Raw genomic sequence first — 17,033 nt, forward strand, 5'->3', positions numbered from 1 at the left:
ATGTAGATGGCCGTTTCTCCCCTGTGTGTTGGTCGGTCCTTCCGGTGGCATTCGTAATTAGGTACTACCTACTCTGACACCGGGCTTCAGGAATGTCTCGCATATGAGGCAGACATCGATGGCTTCGTCGTATATAAACTGATGGAATTCGCCTGCTTGGTGTGGCAGCCCGTTTGCGTTTCACACGGCGACTCTTAGCCCTTGTTTGGTTGTATCTGCCATCTTAGTTTCTTGGGGTGGCTGTCGTGTTGGCCATGTTTGCGCCTAGCTTCTCTTCCGCGTTCTTGAGCGTGACGATGGCTTCCATCATGGCTGCCATCAGGGATGCGATGTCTGCAGTTGCAGTTGCAGTTGCGGCTTCTTCTCTGGTGGTTGTTGTGTTGTCGGTTTGTCTTGCTTCTGTGCGGCAGGAGCTGTCAGCTGTGGCTTCCTGCTGCTGGCGGTGGTAGTGTTGTTGTGCGCCGGCCGCGGTGGCCGTGCGGTTCTAGGCGCTCCAGTCCGGAGCCGCGCTGCTGCTGCGGTCGCAGGTTCGAATCCTGCCTCGGGCATGGGTGTGTGTGATGTCCTTAGGTAAGTTAGGTTTAAGTAGTTCTAAGTTCTAGGGGACTGATGACCACCGCAGTTGAGTCCCATAGTGCTCAGAGCCATTTGAACCATTCGTTGTTGTGCTTCTGTTTGTGTTGTGTGATTCTCTTGTGTTGGTTGGTTTTCTTCTGTTGATTCTGTTCTTGGCCTCTTCTGTAGGTGGCAGCGGGGCAGCGGTCGCGGTGCTTGTGTGGTTTTCTGTGTTTCCACTTGGTTTCTTGGCTCTGCTGCTTCTGGGTTTCTGCTGGGCTGGCGGGCTGCTGCGCTCGTGCTAGGGGTGTTCCTTGGCTGGCGGCGGCGCTTCGCTGCGTCGGCGTAGGTCGCTCCTGGTTTTTTGTGCGCGGCCTCCTCTCTGATCTGGGCGTCTAGTAGGGTCCGCCAACCGCCGTAGCTGGCTGGGTGTGCTTCTCCACAGTTGTAGCCGGTTCTTCTCTGGGTACTGGGCATTCACTGTGCCGCGACCAGTCGGGAGCCTAGAGGCCGCTGATATCGCGGTGTCATCCTATAGAGGGGTCGCTCAGCGTGTTATTGGCTGACGTCTTCTCACAGCCATCTCTTCCCTGTCCTCCCCGACTGGCGTGCCGGTGCTTGACTTTACGACGGAACATTCCTCCCCCCCTCCCCCCCCCTCCTGTCCCAAAACGACAGACCGTCGTCGTATAAGGAGCTCGACAAAGGGAGGGTAGGCAGGATTTTGGACTCTGCGCTGGACTGGAAGCTGTTGTTGCAGGGGCCGTCAGGCTTCCGGTCTTACCCCGCCATCTGGCCTTCGCTCTGGCGGAAACGCCTCCGGAAAACGACCAGAAGGGTACGCTCCACCTCCTGAGGCCCGTGGCAAGATGTAGAAGGTGTCGGCTGCTGCAGCGCGGGCGGGCCCAGCTCTATCGGTAGGACGAGATCAGGCGGAGGAAGTGAAGGCTCCGTCTCCATGGGGTCGTCCCGCGGTGTCGTGGTGACTCTCTCTGGTGTCTGCTGTGGCCTCAGGACCCGTGAATCTGTGGGAAGAGACACAGAAGGATCACGGTGCACATGACAGTGACGAATTTGATTGTGACGTCGGCGCGGCAATCCGTCTAGGCCTGGAATGAGATAAATGCATGCGCCAAGCCGACAAACGATCTCACCCCGTACCCGCCGCCTGCTGCCACTAAAAACCCTGTAAAACACAATATCATGCGGCGCGAAGTGAGGAGGGTGGAGGAGGTGGAGCAGTGTCCGATGGCGGCGGCCGTGGACCAGTTCGCCGGCAATGGTCCAATCGTGGATGCTTGATTCCTGGTGTGTGCGGTGCGAAGTTTGGCCGTCTGTTGCTAGAATGTTCTGACAAAACGTTCCGCTTCACAGTTGGACTGTGGATGGAACGGTGCACTAGTTAGATGTTGTATGCCATTGCGTTCGCAGGATAGTTGATGTTCATTTGGCGTGATGAGAGGGCCATTGTCCGACACTATGACTTCAGGCAAACCTTCGAGGCAAAACAGAGGACAACACCCGAATTGTGCTGCATGACGATATCGAGTTCATTGGCACAGTAAAAGGAAACTTGCTATATGAGTCTACCACAATCAACCAAAGAATGTATAACACTCCTGTCTGCTACTGCTATACCATAACCTTAAAGTTGGAGGCAGGTCGTGAATAAAACTATGTTGTTAAAGCAATTATGGTATAAAGCAACAGAGCAGTGTTACCCTCTGAGAGGAATTTTGTTATGTTGAGCGTGTTGTGCCCAACGAAGGTGGTTTTTAGGAAATGAAAGAATTTCGTAAATATTTGAACAGTACAAACAATGTTTTACCTAGCTACACTGTTTAAATAATAAGGAAAACGGTCGCCAGCCTAATTAGGCAAGAGAAAGATTGACGTTCTTGTTTAAGAAAGTAGGTATGAGTAACTTCAACGGACAAACACAGCCTATATTTTGCCACATGCGAGTGCAACGAACTCTGACACCTGCATATGTTCACGGTCAATATTGGAAGCTAACAGAGCAGAACAAACTATTTGCAAAAAATATAACAGATAACGAAACACACTATTACTTTCAGGGCTTGTTCAAACTGAATGGTCTTTATAACATTACTAATAATATTCACTGTAAGATCATAGATTGGACATAAGTTCAATATTACTTTTCACGTATTTTCCTAGCTGACATAAAATTTTAAATGTAATGCACTGCAAAATTATGTGCTGGTCACAGGTTAAGTCTCTCTCAGTTAAATACTTTACTACTTAAAATGAAAGTTAGTTGAAATCCACTAACAGGTTACTTCTCACTGTCTTTTGAATAAATAAATAATGGTTTTCATAAAAAGGATCTTCCCATTACTTGTTACCTAGCATTAGCACAATAGACAGACTGTGGATCCTGTTACACTATTAATATGCACTTCCAATACACAAGAGAGACAAACACTTAGCAACCATGAACATATAACTTTCCACAACTGCAGTTTTCCACTTTTACTACAGTGAGACACAAAATTAACATATTTTTAAGGAACAGACTCATCTTTTAAAATTTAATACAGGCTTCACTAAGATCATTAACTAAGCAACACTTTATAAGCCTCAGTTTTAAGAGCTTTTAAAAATTATCTTGTTGGATGTTTTCCCTTTTTTTAAACAATTGTACCATTTGTTAGAATAATATCTCAATACTTATGTATGTATATTTCTTTGTCAAAGCAATTCTTGGAAATAATCCTTTTTTGTTAGTGTAACAATGTTGAAATGAGTGTCTAGAAACAAAAACATTTTAGTTGTACATGAAATTTAGAAGATGTGTTAGGAATAAGTTTTACGTAATTACTACATTTATAAAAAAAAAATACTTCTAAGAAAATCGATGTGATAGACTCCTCACTTTCGATAACAAACTTCTTGAAAAACAAACTTCACACTTAAATAAAGAAAGAAAATAATTAAAAATTAATAATGATAATACCTTAAAATATTATTCTCTTGTCAATATAACCATATTTTTGAGAATAATGTGGAAGAATATAAAAATATAAATTATTAATACAAACGAGCATAGAACTAGAATAAAGTGGCTGAACAGTAGGCAACAAAATTTAGATGAAAGAATAATTTTTGACTGACTTAGACAATGATTCAATCATTGCCTAACTTCAGTGCAAAAATTAAGTTCGAAGGGTGGTGATATGTAAGGTGTCAGGCAAATCCAACACCTTCCATGAAAACCTTGACATGATAACAAATCCGGCAGTATGTCACATAGCTCCGAATAAATCCTGACATTAAATTAACCACAGTAATACGATCAACGAGTGAGAAAATGGAATACCACAGACTAACACAAGAATGCCTAAATGCAGTCCCACCTTCCCACAGTGAAATAGACGCAGTTTCGATGGGAGAAACGAGAACAGAAGCCGGGAGCAGAGTCGTGCAGGCTAGGAGGCCCTACAATAAGGGACGGACACCCACGTCGTCAGCCGACCGCCAAGACCACCCCCCAGCCCATGTTAAAAGATAGAGCCCTCCAGAAAACCAGTATAGATCTTACGATAACACTAAAAGGGCCACACCAGCTGCAAGTTCTAGCGTGAGACTATACGCGTCTCTGTTACGTAGCAAACATTAGAAACATTGTCCCACCATAAAAAGTATAACATTTCTCATTGGATAGACAGAATTTTTGCAGGCGGAGCTTAAGGTTAACATTGAGACCCTCATTGGTCAGTTTAAAACACAGCCAGATAGCTTTTCTTAAACCAACTTCGGTAAATTGTAGTAAGGAGAAGTTAGGAAGAGTTGCTTCCGAGCTGGCGAGATGTGTGGAGCTGCGCCACCCGCCGCCCCCTGACGCTGCCTAACCAATGACAAGGTAATGAACGTATGCAATGCTGCTTAAGAGTGCATAACGCTTCACTGAGAACTGCAGAAGTCTCGTCTGTTACACCCCCTTTTTATGTAATACTAGTGTCAATTAGACTTTGTGGTATTCACATTTGCTATTAGAAGTTAAAGTCTGAAATGCGATGATTTTTCTGTTATATAATTATTGAGAAGCCACATCAGCTACTGTAATTTAAGACAAGTTAAATAAGTCATTAAAGATAATTGAGGGTCACTGTAGACCAGTTTGAAAGTTTTCTCTTTTATGAAACTTAACTTAAACCTAGATTATAGATGTGATATGGTATAGGTCATCCTTCGATCCGTTATAGAACTTCGAAACCCATTCATGGAATATTAGTTCACATTTTTGTTGAATGCAGTTGGTTTTTATCATCCTGTATTAAAATATTTCCGTTGGAACCACTCGAGCCCTTCCTCTTGTTGTTGGCCGGCCGGAGTGGCCGAGCGGTTCTATGCGCTACACTCTGGAACCACGTGACTGCTATTGTCGCCGGTTCGAATCCTGCCTCGGGCATGGATGTGTGTGATGCCCTTAGGTTAGTTAGGTTTAAGTAGTTCTAAGTTCTAAGGGGCTGATGACCTCAGAAGTTAAGTCGCATAGTGCTCAGAGCCATTTGAACCTCTTGTTCTTTAAACTGGCGTAAAGTCGGTATACAGAGCTACAGTGGGTTTAGTTTGTGCTGCATTAGTAATTTGGTTCACCAGGAGCTGCTGCACCGCGTTAGGCAGCGATGCAGTTTGTTGCGACTGAAACTGAAACATCTGTGTCACTGTGTTGCATCTATCGCTTGCAGCTGAGGCGCCTGAGCAGGGTTTGGGAGAGGTGGGTTTCCCATATCGAAAGAGACAAATGCAATAAACAGACAATTCAAGCAATAAAAATAGGCACACAAGAAAAGAAAATTTCTGTAACACCCATCTGAAAACACCGATTAGCAGAAACACTGTAAGAGATACTACTAAAGATCGTAAACACAACCATACAAGGAAAGACGATGTAGAATTTAGGCGCCAGCAAAACATAACAGTCCACGAAAAACAAAAAACTCGAGGCAGCTAAGTGCAGGGTTCTTCTGAATACTCGTAGCCAATGTTGTATCCTGCCTATTTGTCAAATATGGGGTGCTTAGGAAACCTGATCCCTCGGATCGCTAGACTACAATTCAAGAAAATCGAATTAATGAATTTTATTACAAAGGGAAATGTCTACAATACTTAACTTTGTGTTAGATGTGTCACAAGCAACGGGCGACAGACAAAATAAACAATGTTCTTCAGTATGTACACTTCCTAAGTCACTGTTCTTGAAATGCCTAATCTTGATGTTGCTGTAGAAGTGGGCCGCGGCCAGTTTTTTTTTCCTTTATTGTCATTTTACACTTTACACAAGGTGGGCTGGCAGCGGCAACAGTACACCGCTCTTCAGCCACAGGCAGTACAAGAGAAAAAACTATGGAGACACAGAATAAACATAACATAACGGTGGAAAAAAAAAACAGGAGACACAGTAACGAAAAAACACGAAGCCGTTCACATGCGAAGAAAACCAAATAAACTGTTAGCACTGTACACGAACACTGATGATGGAGATGACACACGTGAACGATGGAGCGTGGGCGGCGAAAATACTGAAGGACAAACACGACGGCACACACACAAACCCGATGGCGATTATCTCCGGCGCGCTAATGTCCACTTAACGTGTGCGAGTCCGGGGACCTGCCAAAAGGGGAAAAAGGTGGGGGAGGAGGGAGAGGGGTGAGCAGAGATGCCAGTGGCAGAGGAGATGGGGGAGGAAAGATGGTATGGAGCGCAGGGGAAGCCCAGGGGGAGGAGGGGCCGCGGCCAGTTGGGAGCGGCGCTTATGTTCTCTTCGCCTAGAGGCCGCAGCTGTTGGGTTATCGTACTAGAGAGTGGTCACTCAGCGTGCAATTGGCTGACGTCTTCTTCATAGCCCTCTCTGCTCTATCGATTCAGACTGGCGTGCCGGCCCTTAACAGCACCAACTGGCACTTGAAACTACCACTTCAAACTTAGCTTCTGCCCAAGCGTACCGTCGGTTACCCAGATACGGGCGGAATTGGGGAAATTAAATATCCAGGGGGGACCAGACACTATCAAAAAGCCTGTCAACGTCTGATATAGTATCCAGTGACTGTTGGTCAGCGTTTGTTCATGTAGTTGGTGTGGCTGTTAGACATACAGCTTCATCTTAACAGTTCAGTGGAGATCACCCAAAAACATTCTTGAACTTGAAGCAGCCACTGCAGAACAACAGGACAGAATTCCGCTACCGCAGGCCTCAGTCAATAGACTGGATTCCCGTTCTGGTAATAGGATTCTCGAGGACCAGACATGTCATGTAGAGAAGGATCGAAGCTTCTCAAAACCCCTTCGAACAAAACAAAAGCTTCTCAAACCCCTTCGAACAAAACAAAAATTTTTCATAAGTACTCCGAAGGTAAACACTTTACTGAAACCAAGGAAACTAAAACATCTAACGAATACGCTGAACAGATTCAGTGTCAAAGTTATGGCATTGCAAGGAACCGGTTTACTGATTAAAATCACTCCGAATCTGAGAATTACAGGTTCTATAAAGGAAAGTCTGCAGCGCATATCAACACAGGACCGAATCGATTTGGAACAGGTTTTTCAGTTTACAAGTCTATCACACATTCAGTCACTGACTTTACGTCGCCTTCAGAAAGACTGCCAGCACCGTCAATAAACTCAGGAGACAGGGCATGCACACTGATTAACATCCGTGCATCAATAAACGATTACAACAAAAAATACCCACAGGTGTCAGAAGACTACTGGCACCTTCTCGAAGAAATCACGAACAAAATTCCTAAACAACAATCAAGATTCTACTAGGCGACTTCACTGGGCAGTTAGGAAAAGGAAAGAAACACAGGAGAATCATAGAACTGTACGCCACTCATAACAGGACCAATAAAAAATGGTGAACACCTCATAAGATTCTGCCAAAATTTTAATTTAAAAATTTTGTCGACACAATGCAAGAAACCCACACAAAAACTAAAGACATGGAAATACCCCAGTAAAACACTCCTAGAATTACAGGTTAACCCAATGCTATCTCCACAAGGAACACCCAAGAAGTCTTCAATGTAAAGAATCAGGCAGTGACAGGTGATCGGAGGTGGTAAGGGAGGCCTGGCCTCCTCACTTTTCTGTAGTAATAGTAGTAGTAGTAGTAGTAGTAGCGGCAGCAGTAGCAGTAGCAACAGTTATAATTCTATATTCCGACATAATTGTCGTAAAGGAGTGTGACTTTAAGTTAAATGTTTATTTGACATGGCAATAGTGAAGCATAGTCAGAGCAAATAATTTTTTTAAAGAAATAATTATGTACTGTGACTATGGCTTCACTACTGTAGTGTCCAATAAAAATTTGGCAGCAATTATTTTTTTTTACCTTAAATCTTCATGAACTTTGTCACCGAAGGCGAAGATATTAGCTTAAGTTTTTTTTGCGTCATCAGTCTTCTGAGTGATTAGATGCAGCCCTCCACGAATTCCTGTTTTTGCCCCCTTCAACTCCCTCTAGTACAATGAAAGGCATTTCCTGATGTCTTAATAGTTGCCTATCAACCTGTCCTTTTTCCACATATTCCTTTCCTCGCCGATTCTGCGCAAAAACTCCTCAGTCTTTACCTTACCAGTCCACCTAATTTTCAACATCCTTCTGCAGTACCACATCTCAAATGCTTCGATTCTCTTCCGTTCCTGGTCTCCCACAGTCCATTTTTCACTACCATACAATTCTGTGCTCCGAACGTACATTTTCAGAAATTACTTCCTCAAATTAAGGCCTGTGTGTGACGCTAGTAGACTTTTCTTGGCCAGGAATGTCCGTTTTGCCAGTGCTAGTCTGTCTTTGATGTCCTCCTTGCTCTGTCCGTCATTGGTTATTTTGCTGCCTAGGCACAAGAATTGCTTAACTTCATCTACTTCGTGACCATCAAATCTGATGTTAAGTTTCTCGCTGTTCTTTATTTATTCTACATCTCATGACTTTATTATTTCTCCGATTTACTGTCAATCCATATTCAGTACTCATGAGACTGCTCATTGCATTCAGCTGATCATGTAACTCTTCTTCACTTTCACTCAGAATACCAATGCCATCAGCGAATCGTATCATTGCTATTCTTTCACCTTGAATTTTAATTCCACCCCTGAACCTTTCTTTTATTTCTGTCATTGCTTCTTTGATGCACAGATTGAACAGTAGGCGCGAAAGACTGCATCCCTGTCTTACACCCTTTTTAATCCGAGCACTTCTTTCTTGGTCATCTACTCTTGGCTCTTGTACACATTGTATATTACCCGTCTCTCCCTATAGATTATCCTATTTTCCTCAGAATTTCGAATGTCTTCCACCATTTTACACTGTCGAATGCTTTGTCCAGGTCGACAAATCCTATGAACGCGTCTTGATTTTTCTTTAGTCTTGCTTCCGTCATCAACACTAACTTCAGAATTGCGTCTCTGATACCTTTATGTTTCCTAAAGCCAAACAGATCGTTACCTAGCACATCCTCAATTTTCTTTTCCATTCTTCTGTGTATTATTTTTCTCATCATCTTGGATGCATGAGCTATTAAGCTCATTATGCAATAATTCTCGCACTTGTCAGCTCTTCCAGTCTTTGGAATTCTGTGGATGATATATTTCCGAAAGTCAGATGGTACGACTCACACATTCTAGCTTGCGTTATTTCTTCTAAACCAGCAAAACTATAGAGTAGAAAATCGAAGTGCGAAAACTTAGCCCTAACCTTAAGCAGTTGGAGGCGCCAAACATGTGTTGAGGAGGCCAGTACATGCCAGGCCACCTGAAAACTCTTGGTTGCCATGATAACCTGACTGACGAGGGACAGAAGAGGTGCAGGCTTTCAAACAGTATGAAATGAGGCGTGGTGAGGCTCTCAACTACGTACTCTCTGACTCAAAGTTGCAGTACTAAAAGGTTTGGATGGTTTAGTTGTCTAGGGGCTGGGATACGTAATTGCCGCATTGCAAGCCAAATACTGCTGAGTCTACAGTATACAATATGAATAAACACATGAATCGAATGGTCAAAGGTTCCTATCACTCGGCAATTGCGAATTAATATAGAAATTTATAAATGGAAGATTGCAATTAAATAAAATCTGCAGGTACTATTGTAATGGCCGTCCTTGTGGCCAAGTGGTTCTAGGTGCTACAGTCTGGAACCGCGCGACCGCTACGGTCGCAGGTTCGAATCCTGCCTCCGGCATGGATGTGTGTGATGTCCTTAGGTTACTTAGGTTTAAGTAGTTCTAAGTTCTAGGGGACTGCTGACCTTAGAAGTTAAGTCCCATAGTGCTCAGAGCCATTTGAACCATTACTATTTTAACGACTTTAAATGATGAGTACGACAGCAGAAGTACTTTTGTGAATGCCATATATTTCTATGAAACACTTACTGGTGTCGATGGTCCAGCGATTGAATAAAATATAAGTTGGATAACAGGGAAACAATCGATTCCTACTGCACGTAATTAGTTATGAACAACAACATAGCTCGCGAGATATTCATTTCTGAACGCATACTATGTCTTCACTGCAGAAGTCAAGGAAATCACACAAGAGCACAGGTCGGCACTCTGAAATATTTCTATCCTCCTCAACCACCCACAAACTGCTCCACTATCCAATTCTTTCTGCCGACCGTACATCTGTCGCGCCATCACGTTCAGCATCTCTCGTATCCTGTGCCGTACCCTCCAGAACTTCCTCGTGTCCTCTCCAGAAACGATGCTCCTCCCCAACCTCCATACGTCTCTCTAAGTAATGAGAGCTGTGATTGGCTAGATGGCTAGAGCACTCCCTCCATGTCTCCAAGCCAACGTACACTCACAAACATATTGAAACACATACAAAACACTGGATTTATATTTAAATAACTTGAAATTAAATAAATATTCCTACGGCTGGACATTCAACACGCTCTAACACACATTATTAAATACATAAACAAATTAAATGAACATATATCAAAGGAATAGCAACAAAAGGTAGGCCAGTAGCCTAATGTCTCTGTGCTTTCTAGAACACAATAAATATTTGATCGATTTCTTAATGAATAGTATATATCGTATATAAACAAAGACATAGATGATCAAACATATTTATAAGCATGCTGCTACCGTTTCTTTGTGTAACTGTGGCGTACTTACGGCCTGATGCAATCGATAGAAATCGGTCACTTTGGCCTCCAATAACTCATGTGCTATTTAAGTTACATGCCTGTAATTCATACCAGTTTAGGTATACACTAATAACTTTCTAAAGAAACGTAGATCGACCAAATCGGATGAACCGTTTAGGTTTTGGAAATTCGTTGCTGGGTGTTACTTGTACTGTATAATTTATCGTCAGATATTAAACTTTAAACTAATAAATCGTAGTTATGGGGTCTGTACGGACCACTTTTGGTCCAGAGAAAAATTTAAACTAATTTACAAACAGAATGAGCACAATGAACCACGACCAATAACAAATGTACAGAAGCAGGCACTAAAGATCGCAAAACAAGTGCACGATAACGAAATGAAGTTGAGCAAATGTAACTACCACGAACAAGCATAATATTACAAGATGACAAAGAACAATTAAGACCAGCCAAAACGAAATGAACAAGTTCGCAGTACAATAATGAAATAAAAAGAAATCAAATCTGAATTGTAAAAACAAAATCATTCTCATAACGCCTCTAATTAAAGCACGAGCTGGCTTTTATGGAATCGCCCACAAAAACATCAAACTACATAATTACAACTTACATCTAAAACTTTTCAGTTACCTTTTCATTCTCCAAGTCATAAATCAATGTTTTGTCGCCGAGAAGGTTAATGTAGCAAAAAGTATTTGCAGGTATATTACTCGACAGTGTTCCGCAAAGTTTGATATTGTTGCTGAAGCTAACTGTTTCTCTTTTTCTTTTACTTGCATTGATCACAAAAATAGGACTTTCATCAATAAATGTTTCAGGATCCAACATCATCTTCATCCTTTGTCGCACAACTCTCTGAAAAGCTGTATAGGCTTCATATGCAGTTAAATACATTTTCTTACTAATATCTAGATAGATATCAGGATAGAGTAGCATGGAGAGCTGCATCAAACCAGTCTCAGGACTGAAGACGACAACAACAACAACAACATCTAGATTCCAAAATTCAATAGGAAAAACCTTGTTCTTACTGTTTTTCAAATACAAGCTTTCCAGGTTACAGTGATCGAATAGACTAGAATCAGAGTTTTGATTTTCCTTTCGATTGGTTTGAAATTCAACAAAACCAAAATCAGGCATGTCAAATTCTTTGGAGTTGAATTGTGTGGTTAAATCCAGTTCAAATTGTTTACCGCTTAATCCTGTAAATTCAATACATTGATTTATTCCAAATGTAATCGATATTTACATTTATTTAATAAAGTTCCTCTTATTTCATCAGCATAATTTGGTTGATAATCAACAATAGGCATTCTAACTGAAATGCTTTTAATTACAATTTTCCCTTCTTTAGGCATTGATGTGTTATCACCACACCTGTATAAACAATTGTCATCATTTGCGTTTCATCTAAAGGAACTCTGTAAACCTTCTTTCCACATTATTTCTTGGTAGTCCTGAAAGAAACCAGATAACAATTTAAGTGGAAAGAGAATTTCATTTTCCTTTCTTTGAACTTTCTCACTAGTAAAGAAACTAATTTTTAGCTCTTTTTCGTACACTGTTGAATAATAGGATCTAACCATAACAGTTGAAACAATTCCAGGGTGATCAATTTTTTCAATAATTGTACCGTGCTTCCTAATAGTTATATCTGAAAACATGTGAGGAAAAAAGTTTTCAACAAGTTTAATGTTTGATGGATAAGTAGCAAAATCTGTTCCCTCATCTTTGTGAACAAGTTCGAAGCGCATATAGCAATAACTGTGATGTGGATAACAAAAACTATCTCCAATATTTATGTCAAACTCAATATACTGGTTGTAAGAGTTAATATTTCCTTTTGTTCGGTCATTTGGTGGAAATGACTGGTATTCATAACTTTCTACTTTCTCCATTTATTATATGTCTTTTTTTTATTTTTTCATCATTTACTCTTCAGAATTAACAATAACAGTAACATGAGCAATTAACTTGTATCCCGCTTTATAGCCTTTACCTTCCTTCACAGCAATATACAACTGATCAGTTTTCTGGACACAAAATTTAGAAGGTGATAAATGATAAATATGTCTTTTCAATGTCTCAGGAGGTCTTTTTACATAAATGTACAAATCGTTTCTAGGAATATTTGCTGATATGCTTGTAATCCAACCATTATACATTATGTCAAAAAACGGTAAACCAAAGATTTCAAATTTTCCATCATCTTTTAAAGTACCAATAGGTACAAGAATGCATGTAATGTTCTTTTCAAAGTATTCTGAAGGAATTGGATCTTTTAAAGCCATTGGTTCAGGAAGTTCTGTCAATATGGGTTTCTTCTCTATCATCTCTTTCAATTTATTTATTTCTCCATCTAGTTGCATCTTAATAACCACATCATCACTTAATTCACCTGCTCCTACTTTCCTTTACAATTTACCATGAAAGTTATAATTTCCTGCTGATCCAACTTTAGCCAATAATGCTATCAAACTTTCTATGTCTTTTTTGTGTGCATCCATTACTTTTTCCATTTGTCTTTTAGCAACAGCGTCATATGGATCAGTGCCATCACTTAAATTAGTTAATCTGCATGAGTTTACATTTTGTGGGTTGACAATTTAAATATGCGTTCAATGTCCTACCCATTTTCGAAATAATATCGCTCTTCTTAGTTAAATCACGTGACAGTTTTTCTACATTTTTCTTCAACCTATGACCTAAAGAATCTACATTTGATAATTCAATTTTCTTAGAACATTCTTCTTCTGACTCATTTCCAAAAACACTTATATTCATTTACTAACTAAATTTTATGGTATATGGCCATAAAAGATTCTATTCAAATCAACATATTTAATACTTCTTCAAAACTCTTATCATCAGAAAGCTCCTTTAAAATGAATAAACACAAATGACCACAAATAAAACTATTAAAACCTTGAATCCTTTTGTCATTGTAATATATTCTTGAATTCTTCAAATATGTAACTATCTCTTTCAAAGGTCTTCCGCCGTATGAATAAAGTATATATGAAACGTTTCCTTCTTTCCAATAACATACCCAGTGTGTTCCTTCATTTTGTGATTCGTCCAAATGAACAACAGCACACTCCATTGTTAGTGGATTATTAGGAATATAATCAGACATAAATACACCTCTAAAATTCTTTATCTTCATTTTCTTAGCAATTTCTGCAATATCAAAATTTGACAATGGAGTTCAAGTTTTTTGACTTCTTAATCCCTGTCCCTTTTTTCTCCATAGCCAAGTTGTCTCTTTTCATTTCTTCGAGTTCGTCTTTGTTTTTGTGAATGTCTGAAACTGTTTTGGCAATTGCAGCAGGTCCTCAAGCAAGACTTCCTATAGCACCAATAGCAGCAAGAATCGCAGGAACTGTAAAAATAAAACCGCCAACATGTTTCTTTTCTTTCACTAATTTTTTCATTTGTGCAACAGTTAATGTTAAAGTCATATGCTGACCCTTTGCTAAACACTTCTCTTTATCTCTTATTTGTTTCTTGGTTAAAATGTGATCAATATTCAACCCTCTCAACTCTTGCGCACTCAGCTTAAATGTAGCACTATTAACAGATATTTATTTAAAGAAAAAAACTTTTATGAACCATTATTCATAAAAACGTTAACTAAATTTAACAACTAACTATTTACAATCCCCAACCCATTTTCCTTTTTGTGCACATAACGCCAGCAACACCAACCGATGCTAATTTTTCCTTCCAGTCAGAATCTTTGCTAAAACATTAGCCAATGCTTTATCTTGTAGAACTTTATCTGCTTCATGTCTTTTACTTAATTCTTTTTTCTTGTGATAAGCAATATCATGTTCTTTACAAGCTTCATCCAATTTATTAATTCCTTTATCTCCTCTTTCTAATCGTTCTTCGAGCTTTGTAAACGGTCCACAATAGTTATAACCAGGAATGTGAGCTCAGGCATTTTATGATTATTTAAAGCCCAATTAACTATTCATTTACCATATTTCTTATTTTACCAGAATGATGGTGGTAACATGTTTATGAATTTTATTACATACGATGTGCTTTAGGATTATTAATCACAAAATCATTAAACTTCGACACTAACATTTTCATTTTCGAAACTTTCTCATTCCGAAAATTATTGTTCCCTGCTTTCTCCTCACCATCGATAACAGCCAGACGATCAATTAAGTCTCTAACATCTTTCATCCAAATGTATTCGATTGGTAACTCATTATATTCTTTTACAAAACCTTCACCACTTTTTGATCTTGGTGTTTTTTCGCTTGGTGTACGAGTTTCGAAACTTGATTCTTCTTCTATTGTTGAGCTGCTAACGTTTCTACAGTGATTTCCTGGGATGTGTTTAATTATTGATTTGCATTTTGCTCCTGTACACGATCTTGGTTTCCCATTGCAAAAAATTGTGTTTGATTCAAGTAAGATATCTGTGTAATTTTTTAATAAATCAGCTTCATTAAATTTATCATCAAGACCATCCAGAGTTATATCCTTTTGAGTAAGAAGATTCATTAATCCGTCAGTGGCTGGCTTCATAGTCTTTTCCTTTTATGCTTAATTGATCATAGTGTCTTCCACCAATGGCTAATGCATTAAATTTTACAGGTTCATTTTTCAGCACCAATTGATTTTCGACCAAACGTTTTTGTCATTGCAGTTGTTCAGGTATCTCAGTAAACGTGGTCCAATAAAAGCTGGTTTTCGTTTAGGAGTTGCTAGTCCTTGTGATTCGTCATCTTGTTGATATTCATACGCCATTTGACTTGTTATGTATTGCATTTCTCTTTTCTTAGTTTCTTCATCATAATCACGAAGCACACCATCTATTTCCGATTCATTTAATGTTCTGTTGACTCCCAAATCTTCACTTGTATTAAATCGAAATGGAATAAGGCCTTTACTTTTATTTTCAAGAGCTTTATCTAGTTTGTTTTCAAGTCATTCACCAAGGTTACCAATTGCGACAATCATCGGTCGTTCTTGTTTTTTGTATTTGACATATTCATCAACTCTTTTGTTTGCAAAACATCTAAATCTGTCCCTTAAATATTCTGTCATTTTAATTGCTTCTCGCACTTTATTCACATCATAAGGATTCTTTATTTTACTCGCCATTTATTGTATACAAAAATAAAAAATGTAAACACCACTAAACATAATGTGAAGAAACGTAAACATAACGTATACGCAATGTAAGCATAAAGTGAAAAACCGTAAACGTAACGTAAACGCAACATAAATGTAACATAAACATAACATAAACGTAATATAAATGCAACATAAACCCATCTATGTGAAAAGAAAGTCTTTAATTTTGTTACAATATTTCCCATCCTTTAATTTTCTCGTCATATCAATTGTTATAAAACCATAATCTTCATCCCAACACTTACTACACATCTACATTTACTACACATACTAAATTCATCAAAAGTAAAATCGCGACAAAGTCATCATAAATGAGTTTTAAATTCGTGTTGTCTTGACAGCATACACAAAGGAAGTTCACATTATCTCTCACACACAGTTTCGGTACTTTGGTGTATGTTTGAGCTAAATAAAAACAATCAATATTCCTATGCCTTCCACGTGTAAAGAAATCGTGAACATTATTTTGATTCACTAACATATAATCATCGAAAACTACTACAGAATTATTTTTACAGTCATCAAGAGGAATGTCATCTCCTGAAAATGTTGGAATTGGTTCTCCTATTTCTTTTTCGATTGAATTGTAATAGTCTTGTAATTGAGAGTACTTTGGTTGATTTAAACTTGTTGAGCATATATATAAATATTTTTTCTTCCAATCCAACCACCGAGGAGAAAGAATAAAATTGTCAGTCATTAAAGTGGATTTACCGCAATTGGAGGGACCAGCTATTAAACAACGAGTAGATTCTGGTAATAGTTCACCATTACGTTTTGTTGTATGTTTTTAAGGAAACCGAACATTAATATTCTAATCAACTTTCTTTCTTCTACTCATTTATTATGTATGAACTTTTATGGGAAACCAACCATAAAAGGATTTTCATCACTCACGTCTTCTTCTTATGAGCTCATACAGAAACTCACGTATCAAGTGTATAAAATAAAAGAAACAATATTTACAATCACTGTCTTGATCTCCCTCTTCTTTATCCATTTATTTTAAAACCGAACATTCAAAACAACAGTGTCATTTGAACCAAACACGCATTCTTTCTATTCTTTCGTTGAGAGGAAGTATAAAAGATGTTTTGGTTCAAACGATATTAAGCGGCCCAATGGAACATGTTAAATGTTGAAAGTTGAAATTATGTTGGATGTTGGAT

This window comes from Schistocerca cancellata, chromosome 2 (assembly GCF_023864275.1).
Source record: "Schistocerca cancellata isolate TAMUIC-IGC-003103 chromosome 2, iqSchCanc2.1, whole genome shotgun sequence".
Lineage (NCBI taxonomy): Eukaryota > Metazoa > Arthropoda > Insecta > Orthoptera > Acrididae > Schistocerca > Schistocerca cancellata.